We start from the raw sequence: 15,112 nt of genomic DNA, 5'->3' as shown, positions 1-15,112 counted from the left end.
TGGATGAGACCATGATGGCTCAGGCTATTATGGACTGAATGTTCATGTACCCCCCACCAATATTATATATTGAAACCCTAATTTCTAATGTGGTGATATGTGGAGATAGGACCTTTGGGAAGTGATAAGATCATAAGGGTGGAGCTCTCATAATGGCATTAGTGTCCTTACATGATGAGAAGATCCCTCTTTCTTTCTCTCTCCCCCATACGAAGATGTAAAAACACAGCCATTTATAATCCAGGAAGCGTGTCTTCACAAGACATGGGATCTGGCATGACATTACCTTGATCTTGGATTTCCCAGTTTTCAGAAATGTTAAAAATAAATTTCTTTTGTTGAAGCCAAATGAAGCCTACATCATTGTTGCAGGAGCAAAGCTTACTGAGACATATGCCTTCTGTTACTGAATTTCCCCACATCTCCAGTATTGTCAGGCAGAAGCATTCTATTTGTGACCCCCACTTTGTAGCTTCCTAGTTCTGCTTTTCCCCATAATGGAAGAGAGGTTTCCAGGGGAGTTTATCTCTGCAAATTGTTCATTCCCTTTCTAGAATGCCCTTTATAATTCAATTTGCCTGATGAACACCTGCCTACACATGTCTCAACACCTATAGATGCTGGCTCCACTAGGAAATCTTTCCTCTGACCTCTTAAAATCAACTCTGTAGTAGGCAGCTTATAAAGTGCTTCTCAGTGGTACCCACTTTCACCCTCTTGTATGATCCCCTCTCCTTGAGACTGGACTAGTGACTTGGTTTCAACAAATAGAATAAAGAAAAAGTGCTGGAATGTCATATCTGAGATTCAGTTTCATAGGACCAAGACTCCTTTATCTTAGTTGATTTTGATTCTACTCCTAGGAGTTTCTTTGCAGTGTGGAAACCTCAAAAAGAAAACCCTGGAAAGTTCATTTTAAGATTCACATATACTAGACTGCTCCAGGTCCTTCAGATTTTCTTTTCAGTCAGTGGTTCTTCAAGTGGGCAGACCTATTCCATTTTCTCTCGTTCTCAAATAGGCCTGTGTTGCTTTGCATACTATTGGTTCTGTTGGGGTTCTCCTGTCTCTCCTGTCTGTAGATTCATCAGACATCCATCCATTTGTTTCCTCTGCTTTTCCTGCAAGGCCAATCCCATGCAGTTCTTGTGGCTATTGGATGTTTGTTTCCATATACTAGTATTACTAATATTTTTACAGCAAATATCTTGTCACTTTAGAGGGGTTTTTTTGGTAATTATTATCCAAAATTTTTGTTTTTTTCTATCTTCTTGGGAATCCTGAAAGATCCAAAAATTATAATACTTTCATTGTGGCCAGCAATTCAGAATATTCTACTGGTTTTATCTTTTAATACAAGTGCCCAGTTTTATTCAAGGGAGGAAATTCTTCCTTGCTCTCAATCTATGTGTTTCTGAAGGTATTGGCTCCACTCCAGGCTCCAGGGCTGTGTATATGTTTCAAGCCTGGAAAACTAAAAAACAAACAACTACATTTCTAATAGTGATTGGTCTGATGGAAAACAAGAGACCCCAAAAGGGATAGGACTTTTTTCAAACTACTGAAAAGCACATATATTCTATTTTTGAAAAATTTAGTTGGCAACCATGTGCAGCCCCAAAATGATGCTTAGAGTAGTGCATCATCAAGGAACGAGAGAGACAAAGCCCTGGCATTATCACTGAGACCTGTTGATCAAACTGTTAGTGAAGTTTTCTTAGCCCATATCTTTCTTCCAAAAGTAAATTTCAATGTAGTTTTTTGTTTCACTTGTCAGTGAAATGATTGTGAGTGACACAAGCTTCTGTAATATTATACTTAAGAATTTCGAATATATTCTGGGGTTTGTTGAATGGCATGAAAGATTTTGCATAGGGAGGGAGCAATGTTATATTTAAATTTTAGAAATTCCACTTTAATAGTAGTATAAAAGTTTGATAATAATAAAAAAAAGTTCTATAATAGTAAAGGAATTAAATGCATGGAGACTAATTAGGGTTTAATATAGTCACATAGTGAGAAGAAGGTGCAAAGGAGGGTCCTGGTAATGGGAAAGGAGAAAAATGAGAGGTGAAACTTTGTTTTTGGTGGTAGAATTCACAAAACTTAATGAGTAATTGAATGATGAAAAGAAGAAAAAGGAAGAATTGAAATCAAATAAAATTTTAAAATTCTTAAGTAGAGAGTAGGATAAATACTGTTTTTTTTTTTTAACTAGTCATAAAACCTTTGAGTAGTAAGATAAACAGAAAAGACAGGATTTATTTAGAGGGATTTTTCTTTTTCATAGGTTTAACAATATTTTAATAAAGTTTTATTTAATTCTCTATAAACATATTATTATACCATTCTACATTTCAGAAAATTGATTCTTAGAAAGCTTAGACCTCCCAATTTACTATTAATAAATGATTTAAGTTTATGCTCAGGGCTGTTAAAGTCTAATGTTTAACTTTTTCAACTATGTTACACATTTGTCTTGTGTTATGGAGGGAAGGTGGGTTTGAAGTACTATTAGACATGGCGTTTATTATTGAAAGATAATTTGGTAAGGGAGGATAAAGCATTATATGAAAGATTTAATTTAAATTTCAAGATTCAGTAGAAATTCAAGACAATTATATGTAAAATGCACAACAGAAGCTGGTTCTACCTAGTAAATGACCCACATTGAGGAAAATCATTACATAAATAACAGGAAAAGTTCATGCAGAGTTAGAATTTACTCACAGAGAAATGACAGAGTTTTGTGGAAGGGAGAGCAACAAAGAGGGGCTTTTAGATCAGAGGGGCCATAACAGAGTGATTGTGTATTGTCCAATCCAGGGTACTTTTAGAAGTGAAAGAGGTGCTGTTGGTAATCACTCTGGACAGGAGGCATAGAATGGGGCTGTCCTAGGCAGACAGTGACACTGGTTGTTTAGCCCTGTGAAGATTCTGCGGGAAAAAACACTGAGGGAGAAATAAATCTACAATACTTAAGGCAGAGGGACTAGTGGAGTCCAGCTACCTCACAGGGTCCCAGAGGATGTCATAATTAATAATTTATGATGAGCAAGTATATGGGCAGATAATAATGGGTCTTGACTGCCAGCTTAAGCAGTTTTATTTTACATAGGCATTTCTGTGGGATAAAGGACAGATTGGAGGTGGGAGAAATGACTAAGCAAACAATCTGCTTGTTTGGACATGAGTGAGAAAAAGCATAAACAAACCAGGTGTGTTCTCCAGATATGGTAAGGTTGGCAGAGCCTGAGGTGGGCTTTCCAGGGATGCTGTTAGTTCTTGAGAGGGAGATGCTGTTGGTGTCTCAGAAGGAATGTGAGCTGGTGGAGAGACTGCTGATGCTGTTACTAAGCAGCCACACTACCTTGGACCAGTCACTACTTACTCTCCTGTGCTTTACCTAATGGTAACCATACCTTACACTTATTGAGTACTCACTATGAATCTAGCCTCTAGATTACCTTTGTCACTTGCATCAGCTCATGGCAATAACTCTGTAAGTATAGATGCTATATATTTTCTCTTATTTGTTTACAGATGAGGAAAAAGAAGGTTAGAGAAATAAAATATGACTTATTCAATATTTAGCTTCTAAGGGGAAGACAGAATCCAAATCTCGATTCTCAAGGCCATTTTCCCAACCACCTTGTAACCTGACTTCATCTTCATCTATAGAAAAGGGGATAACAAAGACATGCATACCCATCTGGCTGGGCTCTTGTGAGGCTCACTGAGACAATATATGGTCAATATGGTGGATTCCTGTCCGAGCACAAGGGTCAGAAGCTTATTCACTTTAGCCCCATGTACTGGTAAGGGGATCCTCACTATCAATCCCCTACTGCCCTGAGGGTCTTTTCTTGGGTTTATGGAAGTTCTGGAGTGCTGAGCTAAGGTATGTTCTAGGGCCACGTAAAATTATCACTCCTAATAGACAGTCAATGGACGTATCCATACTTGCAATGTATAGGTGAACAAAACCTTTAATGTGATCCTCTGCTTTTTCCCGGACTATGGCCTTTCTTTCTTCTCAGCCTCCCTGGGCTACATCTGATCATCAAAGAAACTTGCTTCTCCTTTCTTATTCCCTCTCTAGTCTCTATTTTTTCACATGAAAAAACACTCTATTTTCATTTGCTTTTATAAAAGACTTTGTTGGTCCATTAAACTTAGAATTATAATTAGTAGCAAACAGAAACTGGTTTTATTTCTTCAAAGTTATGAATAACTCCAGCTTCAAACACTCTTAGGAGATGTGGGGAAATATTAACTTTTAATCATTTATTTAACATTGTAACTTTCTAATGCAGCACAGAAAAGAAAGATGATCAAAATAGTTATTTCCATAACAAAGTAGGATGAATGCTTATACCTATCATATAAATGAATGAAATTGAAATGAAAGTGCTTCAACAACAGAAAGTGATCCAGAAATGTAAAGGGAAACAAGAACCACTGAATTACCCTTAAGACTTAGTGAATGTTACTGAAATATTCTGATTTAGTGATATTTTCTAAATTTCTTTGTCCAGATAAATCACAGGAATTGCAAGAGGCAGGCACATACATCTAGTGATAGCTAAAAGAGTCTTTAATAACGATGTATATTCTGCAAGTGAGCATATTGATTAACAAATATACAAGGTAGAACAATACTTAATGGTACCTAAAAATTTTATACATATTAATTCTTTACCCACTTATTTTTAGAAGCTAACTTTTTAGCACAATGGCCCAAATAGCATTTAATTGTTCACTTTTTTGAGTGAGAATGAACTGTTATCTTAAAAAAAAAAGTTGAACTGAAAAGATATTCAAAACAAAATATCCATTTTTTTGTCAGATGTTAAAAATGGAGTAATTGAATATAAAATGAAATAAATATTCATGATTCATCTTTCTTACTTGATAGGAAACTGATATGTCTCTATGGTAGCAGTAAAGCTGCCATCCAGGAATGAGTGCTTCTGTGTGTGTGTGTTTTCATGAGCATTTAATTTTAGAAACATATGATTAGAATAAGAAAGAAATGAAATGAACTAACTGTAAGAACAATTGAAGTAAAGGAAAACAATAGAACAAGGTAGAAATCTAAGAAGACAAATCATTTTGAAGTACGAGCAGTCCTCAAGTTACAAACATCTGACTTACATACAACTTGCACTTATATGTACCTGTTCCAACTTACATACAAATTTAGCTTAAGAATAAATGCACAGAACCTATCTTACTCATAATTCAGGGACTGCATGTAACCAAGAAGACATGTATTTGAGGACAAAGAAAATACTACTTCATCCAGGGATAGGAGGTGGAATTCTTCATTATGAACAATGGGGCTTCTCTCTCCAGTGTGTGAAGCAGAGCAGAAAGGTATGAGAATGGTGGGTGAATTGCTCAAGGCTACAGAGGTAACAGCAGAGCTTCAACTCTGTCCCACAAAATCAGGGGAGAGTTTTAAGGTGTCACGGTTGCTGTTGTGAGTCAAGAAAGAAAAAGCAAAGAGGTGCAGTGATGGGATTTGGACAGATTGGTAGGGCTACCAGGTTCTAGATAGAAGGGTAAAGGTGTAAAGAGGCAGTTTTCCTGATCTGATTCCCTGAGGTAGTAATAGGAAAGCAGAGGATATTGCAGGCTTGAGACTTACGAGGGCATACAACAGCATTCTCTATGCAGCTCCTGCAGGGACCAGTTCAGGAGAGGTCATACAGCAGGGACAGCTGAGGGAGGGCAATTGTCCTTAATAATGGTAAGATAGGCTCTGTACATTTCAGCCCTATGGAAGAGCAGGATTGGGCTCCTGTCATCCACCCATCTTCCCAGCTAACATCTTCAAATTTGAAGACCTTCCTAAACACTTTCATTGAAAGTATCCTGCACTGCAGGGATAAGGAATTTAAGAAGAGCAAGATTTTCTGGGGGGAACTTAAGACTTTAGTCCTTATTGACCAATTATTTGGTACCGTTGATGGTCCTAAAAGAGTTGGTAGGAAGGTGGTTATAGAGACTCCAATTCTAATCTAGTATCTTGTTTTTTTCCCTTTATATCATTATCAAAGTTAAGATCAATGCCCAAAGTACATTGGTGTCACAAAACCTAGATATTTTTGATTACTTCTTTCTTCTTAAAAAGAAAAAGCACGGGGTGATGCCTGTGGCTCAAAGGAGTAGGGTGCCAGCCCCATATGCTGGAGGTGGCGGGTTCAAACCCAGCCCCGGCCAAAAACTGCAAAAAGAAATAAAATAAAACAAATAAATAAAAATAAATAAAAAGCATGAAAAAATTATATAAGGGTGATTTCCTGAATGATTTGATAATCTTTTACTGGGACACGTTTACATTTGTATTGAATTAATACCTACCTGTGTATTACTTAGAAAATAAAATTATTCTGGAAAGTATATAATAAAGTACTGTGTACAGAAATGTGTGTTTGCACTTAACTCCTCCTTTTTTTCCCTTCAGCACCATTGTACTCTATCGTTCTTGGTGTCCTCAGTCTGGAGTCTCTATGGGTCATTTCCTCAAGGATTAAACTTCTGGACTCCTGGGGAGGTTGAAGAGGGGTACTAAGTTGGCTGTTCAAGCTGAGGAGAGGAACAGGAAGGAGGTCTGATTACTTCATATGTAGATTTTTCAACCAGTTCCATGCAGCTCCATTACCTCACTATGGTCAAGCAAGCTGCATGGTGTCTTAAGCTCCTAATCTTTCTTTCCAGTGACTCATAGGGAAAAGTCTACATGCCAGCATTGTCTCTCCAACTATAAGTTCCCAGGTGGCTGCAGCTTCCTTTTACCTAAAAAGGAACATTTGCCACCCGACTTACTGTTTGCTTTCCACATGCTAACATTTGGTGACATTTTTCATTCACTTTCATCCCCACTCATTTTTCCATTTCCATTTGAAGCAGAGATGAACACAATTTGCCATGTCCGACTAGAAGTCTAAAGTCTTGTAGAATAGTAAATTAGATAAGCTAGGAGAATATCTAGGAAACAGTTTATGGGTTTTGTGTGTGTGTGTGTGTGTGTGTGTGTGTCTCTCTCTCTCTCTCTCTCTCTGTCATTATTAGTCCTTCATCTTCAGAGAATCAGGAATCTGGATCGAATATTTCTACTGAGTCCTAGAGTCATGTATATCCAACTGTCTTCCAAGCTTCCTTACTTGGAAGTCCTAGAGGCAACTGGAAAGGACAGTATTCCAGCCTGGCTCTCCTCCTTCAAGGGGCCTCCAACCTGCTTCTCTTCTCCTGATTACCTGTTCCCTCAGCAAATGGTTACTCTTTCCACACAGTTTTCAGAGACAGAGAGCTGGGACTCATCCCTTGCTCCCTGCCTCTAACTCCTCCTGTGTCTTCCCTGGTGTTGGTTACCCCTTCCCCAGTGCTGTTCACCTTCACTTTCCAGCCTTCTGCATTTCTTAGATTCCAGCCACAGCTTCATCATCACTAATCTCTCCTTTTTTTTTTTTTAGTTCTTACCCACTCCTACTGATGTTCCACACTGAAGTCAAAGGGATCTTTCTAAAACCTACATTTGAGTTTTTGTCTCCTTATTTGAAACTTGTTAATGTCTCCCCCATGTCCTCAGAATAAATTCCAACTTTTATATCATGATCAAGTGTCCAGCTTAACATTTTAGCATCTTTCCCTGTCTCATGTTACACTCCAGCCCTGTTAGCTCCCTGCTTGTACCACCTTCTCTTTCACTGCTGGCACTTAACATGCATGTTTTTCTCTCATCCTTCTTTCCTTCCCCTTCCACCATGACCCAGATCATAGTTGCTGGATTACTTTCTACTTCATCGTTAGACTAAATTTAGAGATATGTCCCCTGGATATTTTCCCTGCTATCCTCTCATATAAGAATAATTGTGGCCATATGTTTTCATTAACCATTTGTTTGTTCATTTTGATATTTATTATTTTGAACCAGTTCTATCTCGTTAGACTATAAGTTTTTTGAAGGCAGGTACTACATCTTGTCCACTATTATACCTCTGGTGCCACAATTTTTAGTGTTATAATGGGTCCTCATAAATGTTGATTGTTGAGTTAGTGAAGTAACATTAAGTAGCAAGTACTCTGTTCAGTGGTGTCCTCTTTGTTACTGGTCCTGCCTTTTTTCTCCCTCCTTTTCTTCTTCTCTCCCTCCTTCCCTCACCCTCTCCCTCTCTTCCTTCATTTCTGTGTTGCATGTTTAAACTGTGGTCCCTTAGTTCTAATTATTTGGTTTTCAGCTTTAAGTCATAGATCTGGGTACTTGTCAAACCTCAGAACCAGACTCCACCTGCTTGCTGAGATTTCAATTATACATTATTATTTAGCAGTATTTATTTAAAAATTTACTGTGAGTTAGGTATAGTGCTCAATCTAGAGATAAAGCAGAGAACTAGATTGACATTCTCTGCTTTTACAGAGCAAAGATTCTATTTGGGAGGGTGATGGTATTGGGAGCAGATGACTTGTCTCCTTGGTTTCATAGGTCCACAGATATGGAGGAATTGTGTTCCAGGAACTATACTTAATATATTATACCCATGTCTCTTGTCTTCAGCTGGACCTAGTTTAGATGATGAGATCTTTGGACTTTGAACAGGTATTGTATAGGATGCCATAATAGGATGTCGTAGTAGGAATCTTGGGAGGAGGATGAATGTACTTTGTGGGAGAAAATTACTGTGGGTCAGAAAGTGGGCTGTGGAAGACAGACTTTAAGATAAGTACCCTCATCCCACCTCCTGAGTTCATACCCTTGCATAATTCCCTCCATTTGATTCCCATTAGGATCTGAAACTTGTTTCAAATAAACAAAATATGGCAAAGGTGATGGGATAGTATTACATTTTCTTATGTACAACCCCCTCTTGCTAGTAGTCTTATTCTACAGTCTGTCTCCCTTGCTGGCTATGAAGTAGTAAGGGGCCATGTTAGGCCCATGTATCTAGGAGCTGAATGTATTTGGCTGTAACCAAGAGCTAGGGCTTGGTCTTATAGTCACAGGGAAGTGAATTTTGCCAATAACCTAAATGAGCTTGGAAGTAAATTTTCCCCCAGTCAGGACTCCAAATGTGACCCCAAGCCTAGATGACAGCTTTGAAAGGATGGAGCGAAACCTTCATGGATTCCTGACCCACAGAAACTGTGAGATGACAAATTTGTATGGTTTTAAGATGTTAATTTTTTTTGTACGTGAATAGAAACTAATAGATGGAGGCAGATGATAAGCAAGTAAACAAATAGAGAAACAGATTTGGACTGGGTTAAACTGTGTGAAGGAAATAAACAGAAATATTACAGAAGGAGAGTTGAGACAGTGGCTAATTTAGATGGGACAATCACATCTTGTTTCTCTTGAGGGTATGTTATGTTGGCTGAAACCTAAGAATGAAAGGGAGCTAGCAATCTTGAGGAGAGTTAGAGGAAAGAAAGACCTATCAGCAGAGGGAATGTTTTAGTCAAATGTCTTCAGATAGGAAACAACTCGATATATTGGAGGAACAAAATCAAGGCACTGTATTAACATGAGGGAAAGTGGTGGCCCCAGCATGTAGATTTTGCGGCCAGATAGTAATGAATTTGGATTTCATTGGTAGCACACTGGGGAGTCTTTGAAGGATTCTCAGCAGAGGAGTGACCTGGTTTACCTTCTAGCTACACTATGAGGAGTAGATTAGAGTTGGAAGCTTGGATAGGGCAAGAATGAATGTGAAATGATGATCTAAAAGGCTCCTATGGATGAGAATTGATTATGATCTGGATGAAGGTGTGGAAGGAGAGACAATGGTGTGGGCATGAATGCCTCTTGGAGATCAAGATGAAGGACAGACTTTTGATGATGGGTAAGGCCTTCCTGGTTTGGCTTCTGATTACCTCTCTAACTTCAGCTCTCCATCTTCCCCTGGTGAACTTCTGTCCCTTCATACTGAACTTCTGCCAATATTTTGATGCCAACTCTCTCTGAAGCCAAGAAGATCTGACTAAACCTCCCTATTTTTCTATTACATGTGATACCCTTCACAGCCTTCTAGGCAGCTACTGGGGCCCTGGGTACCTGCTGTCCCTGTCTGTCCAGTCTTCTGCTTCTTGCTTAAATGTCAGCTAGAGAAAAGATTAAACAAACAAAGAAAATATAAAAATCATCCTGCAAAACATTATTCTAGTAAGAATAAATATTCAAGTCATATTTTGGATTTGTCAGTTTCAGTTATTCTGACCCCTTCTCCTTATAGTGAATTCTGAAAATCTCTTTTTATTATGTTTATTAAGAGGCAGGAGAAGGTGGGGCAGCCCCAGTGCCAAAACAAAGAAAGGGAGAAGTCCTGAAATTGATCACATTTACATTCCTAGAAAGAATACCTTTACAATTTAACCTGGCCTCTGGAACATAAGAAGTGAAAAGAATAAACAGCTCACTGATGTAAATATACAAGGGCTATTTTGTTTCTCATTTTGTTCAGCATATTTCAGGGCTTCTGAGGCATGGATATAAACTAACAGGCAGTGAATATTCATTATAATCAGGTAGTAGTTTTTACCTCAAATAGGCAATAATGTGGATACTTTAAAAAGATTCGATAAGTATTTTTAACTCATTTGATCTTGTTTGAAATAATATAAGAAATTTCTCTGCTTTTAAAAAATATATTAATTTCACCAGTGGAGGTATTCAGTCCCTGTGAGGCCGTTTTTATGCTGTGGCAACCTGGGAATGTTTTTTCTGGACAGGATGTTTCAGACTTTTAGTCACGGTACTCAAGGGCCTTCCCAAGGGGTCCAACCTCATTTTTCAGCCTCTTGAGCATCTATGCCCATTGTCACCTGATCCCGGAGATGTAGCAATACTGGACCATGCATTATTCTTTCCCACCATCCGTTGTCATGTTTATAATTCACCTGCTACTCCTATTTAAAATGCATGTTACAATTCAGTAGATCTGGAGAAAAGCCAGAAATTTCTCATTGCTAACCACTTCTCTGGTGCTGCTGCTGCTAGCCTGCCATAGAATGGGAAGTCTCACTATTTTTGTTTCTGACCATCCATCCTCCAACTCGGCAGATTTTTTTTTTTTTTTTTAATCCACAGGAGGACTCCAACTCATTCTCATACCTTCAGGTCAAATTTTATCTCCTCATGTGAAGAGTTTTTTCCTGTTATGAAAAGAGAATAGATTCCTACTCTAATAATTTTACCCTACAATAGAATAAAATGCAAAGTCCTTACTAGGCTGACAAGGGCAACTGTTCCAGCCCCTTTCCTGTCACTTTCTCTCACGTTCACTCCACCACTCTTGTCTCCTTGCTGTGCCTGCAGTATGCCAAACATGCTCTAGTCTTAGGGATTTTTAAAAAAATTGCTCTTTTCATCATATTTCCTTAATTCATTCAGGCCTTTGATCAAACAACCCCCTCAAACAGGACACTGCATTCAGTTGAGCCCTACACAAAGCTGTAATTATGAGATTACAATGATGGCTAAAATCCAACCTCTGTTTGGTTTGCCAACCCAGATTAATTAAGATTAGTTAAAATTAATCTGCTAGGGCAGAACAGAAGACCTTAATAAAGGAAGACCCTGAAAGTAGTCAGGTCTGAAAACTCTTTCAGTAAACCAAATGTGAGGAAATTAGAATCTGGACTGGGGTGGTTGCCATAGAAATGATGAGTCACATGGCTGCCCAGGGAAGGGGTTCTGGTGGCCCCGAGGCAGGTACACCTTTCTCTAACGTGCCTAGAGGTGTTGAATGCCCAGCAACTGCTCTAGTAAGTTGACCACTCAGTTTAAAATAGTAGCCCCACATTATTTCTATCCCCTTAACTCTGCTTTGTTTTCAAAAAATGATTACTCAGACATTTTATTATATATCTTATTAATTTTTGTTGTTTGTCTTTTCAACTCTGAATACCAGCACAATGAAGACAAGTGACTGTTTTCTCTTTTGTTGACTGTAAATATGCTAAGTTCCTTCAACAGTTGTAAGGTACAAAATGAGTACTCACATAAGTATTCACCAAATTAATCAATACTCAGAACTAGGGAAGTATGAGATATATATAGCTTCAAGTCTTAACATTATCACTTACTAGTTGTTTGAAATTAGGTGAGTTACTTCTCTTAGAATATTTCCTCACCTGTAAATGGGAATAACAAAAGAAATAAGAACACGATTCCTTTGGATAGTGGAGACAATAGCAGGGGGTAATGGATATAAAAGTCTTAATTTATTGCCTGGTAAATAGCATTTATTATACCCTATTACTTTTTGTGTTCTAATTTTAGAATATACATTCTTTGTATATTAATTTATGTATTTTAAGATATTTTTCATTGCTTTATGTAATGTTTGAGTTATTCCCTTGAGATTATCTTAGTTCGTCTATTTAAGAAAATGTTCAAGACACTATACTACACTGTAGAATAGTTGAAAGAGTTGCTCATTTAGTGTGACATATCAGTTCTGTTTTGCTCTCAGCGTTTAATGAGAGTCAATCATTTGAATCACTTTCATCAGCCTGGGGCATGAATTTCCAAGTGTTGCGTATAAGTGCTCCTTGGATTTGTGTTTCATTCTGGTAGAGATATTCCTGTAATGGATTTTGCCTGAAGTTGGTCATATTCATTGAGCAATGGTGGAAATCAATTAAATTGTTCTTTTTATCCTATAAAAATGGATGATTTTGTAAATGTATAAGTTTTTAAAGGAAAGTATATTTTAATATTAATGTTTAATTTAACATGAATCCACAGTCTATCCTTAATAACTTCCTTACTCTTTAGGAAGGGAAATGTAATAATTCTACCAGGTATGATAGATAAAATATTAGTTAAGCCAGGGCATTTGGCGCGATGGAGAATCTTAATTGTTTGGCACATTCAGGAATCTTCCATTGCTTGAGGCCACAGTTAGTAATAAGACTACGGAAATTTATTCTTTTCCCCCCCACTCCAATAGTGTTTTATATTGTCACTGTACATTATAGGTTAAGCAAGAAAGAATTAAAAAAATGAATTTAGGAAACTATGAATTCACAATGCTGTACTATTTTTATTTGTAGATTTTAAATATAACAGACTTTTCTGTGGTAGATTCTAACTAATTATTGCTTTAGACTATGTCTAACAAAAAACATAGTTCAGTTCAGTTGAGTTGAACAGTTCAGTTTAACAATCATTTGTGAGTTCAGTTCAGTTGAACAGTTAGTTCAGTTTAACAATCATTTTCTAAATCCCCTTGCTAAATCATATGCATATAAGCCTCATTAAAAAAAATGCTGAAGGATTTTTGCCTCATAACTTTTTATTCAAATTAAATCATATTTGCCTCATTTATCAAACCTATTTATATTGAAATAATTTTTCACATTACTGATTTTTGATGGACCCACACTGGAGAATCAGGGGTACAGGATTAAGATCTGGTGTGATCATGGTGACTCAGCAGCAGCTGTAACATAGTGCGTGCATATCCAGCATGCTGTCCAGATCACATTCCTAATGGATTTTAGGACATGTAAATAATTGCACTGCCTCTTAGTATCTTCTACTTCAGTCCTTTCTTTGTATTTCTGTCAGCCACCTTCTGTCGTTTCTCTTTTTCAGAGCTATTTATTTATTTATTCCTTCCAACAGGGAGGATCTATTAAGTGCCTGCTATGTGCTAAACATTAAAATGAATGCTGGGATCCAAAATATACATATTACATACTTCCTGTCCTCCAATGTTGCACAATTCAGTGGAGGACAAGTAGGCAAGAAAGCATTAGATTAATGGGGGAGATGCTGCGCTTTTCTAGTCAAACAATTTGAGAGACGAGTAGGGTGTGCTTAACTCTCCCTGAAGAAACTGAAAAAGACATCCTGGAGAAAAAAGCGAACTGAAATTTGAGATATAATCAGAGTTTCCATGAAGCCAAGGGCCATGAGCATGATAACAGTAGAGGGAAGACAATGTTAAAAAATCACCAAAAAGTAACAAGACATATTCTACTAATTTTGAAATTCCTTGCTTAGTTTTTATAGTCTCTTACAAATTGGCTTCCCAACAGTCAACCTTTGCTCAAGTAAGTCTTCTTCGTTGTGCCCCATACTTGCCATGTTTTGTTTTCAGGTTGCACATACTTAGGCAAAGCCACCACTAAATCTACCACAGACCTTCCCTTGGAAGAGCTTGTGTTTCCCTTTCCCTTTGAATCCATCCTCAGAAATTTGTATCTTTACTGAGCTTCTCTTTTGGGGATCATGTTTGCTTTCAAGGCAAGTACCTCTTAATTTAGCACTTAATTATTATTTCCAGTTAATTTTGTAATCATCATTTTTCCTAAGTAACTTGGGAAATGGCATAGTTTCGGTTGAATCTTAGTGATGACCTTTAAATTCATGGTTTTGGGCATATATTTGTCTTCTTTGTAAATTGGAGCTCATAAAACATACCATGGAGAATATTTATAAAGATAAAATGAAAAAGTTATTGCCTATGCAGAGTTGGAATCACCTAAAAACCATGAGAACTATAGACAGGTAATTTTTACTTGTACTATGTGTAAAGAAATAACATGTAAAAAAAATGGGTAGAGAGGAGATCAAAATGAGAGATGCAAAGAGTTAATGGAATTATTAATACAATGAAACAATAGGTAGATTTTTATGAAATTTGTTAACTATTTCAGTAACAGAGGGAAAAGAAACAATATAGATGAGCAATTAACTAAGAGAATTTCTAACAGGTAGTAATTACACATAAAGGCTTTGTGCAGAGTGAGATGGGTATATGCATTACTACCTAGAGTATTGTCTGTGTGTCAGACCTGGTATAAGCACTCCCCTATCATCTAGTCCTTACCATGAGCCTATCCTATTACTACCATTTTATGCCTTCAGAGCTGAGACACAGAAAAATTGAGTGCCTTGCTCAAAGTTTTCCACTTAGAACATAGTCATACCAGCATTCAAACCAGAAGTTGTTCCCTTAACTCCACTATATATTTTATATATATAAAATCGCCTCAATCGATACAGCAGTCAGCTAGGAAAAAGTAGCTTTTGACTATGTAAGAATCTTCTGGGGTTAAGAAATTTAAATTGTAGCTTACTAAAGTCCCAAGGCAC

This window comes from Nycticebus coucang, chromosome 13, assembly GCF_027406575.1.
Source record: "Nycticebus coucang isolate mNycCou1 chromosome 13, mNycCou1.pri, whole genome shotgun sequence".
Taxonomy (NCBI): domain Eukaryota; kingdom Metazoa; phylum Chordata; class Mammalia; order Primates; family Lorisidae; genus Nycticebus; species Nycticebus coucang.
This window is presented reverse-complemented; position numbering follows the sequence as displayed.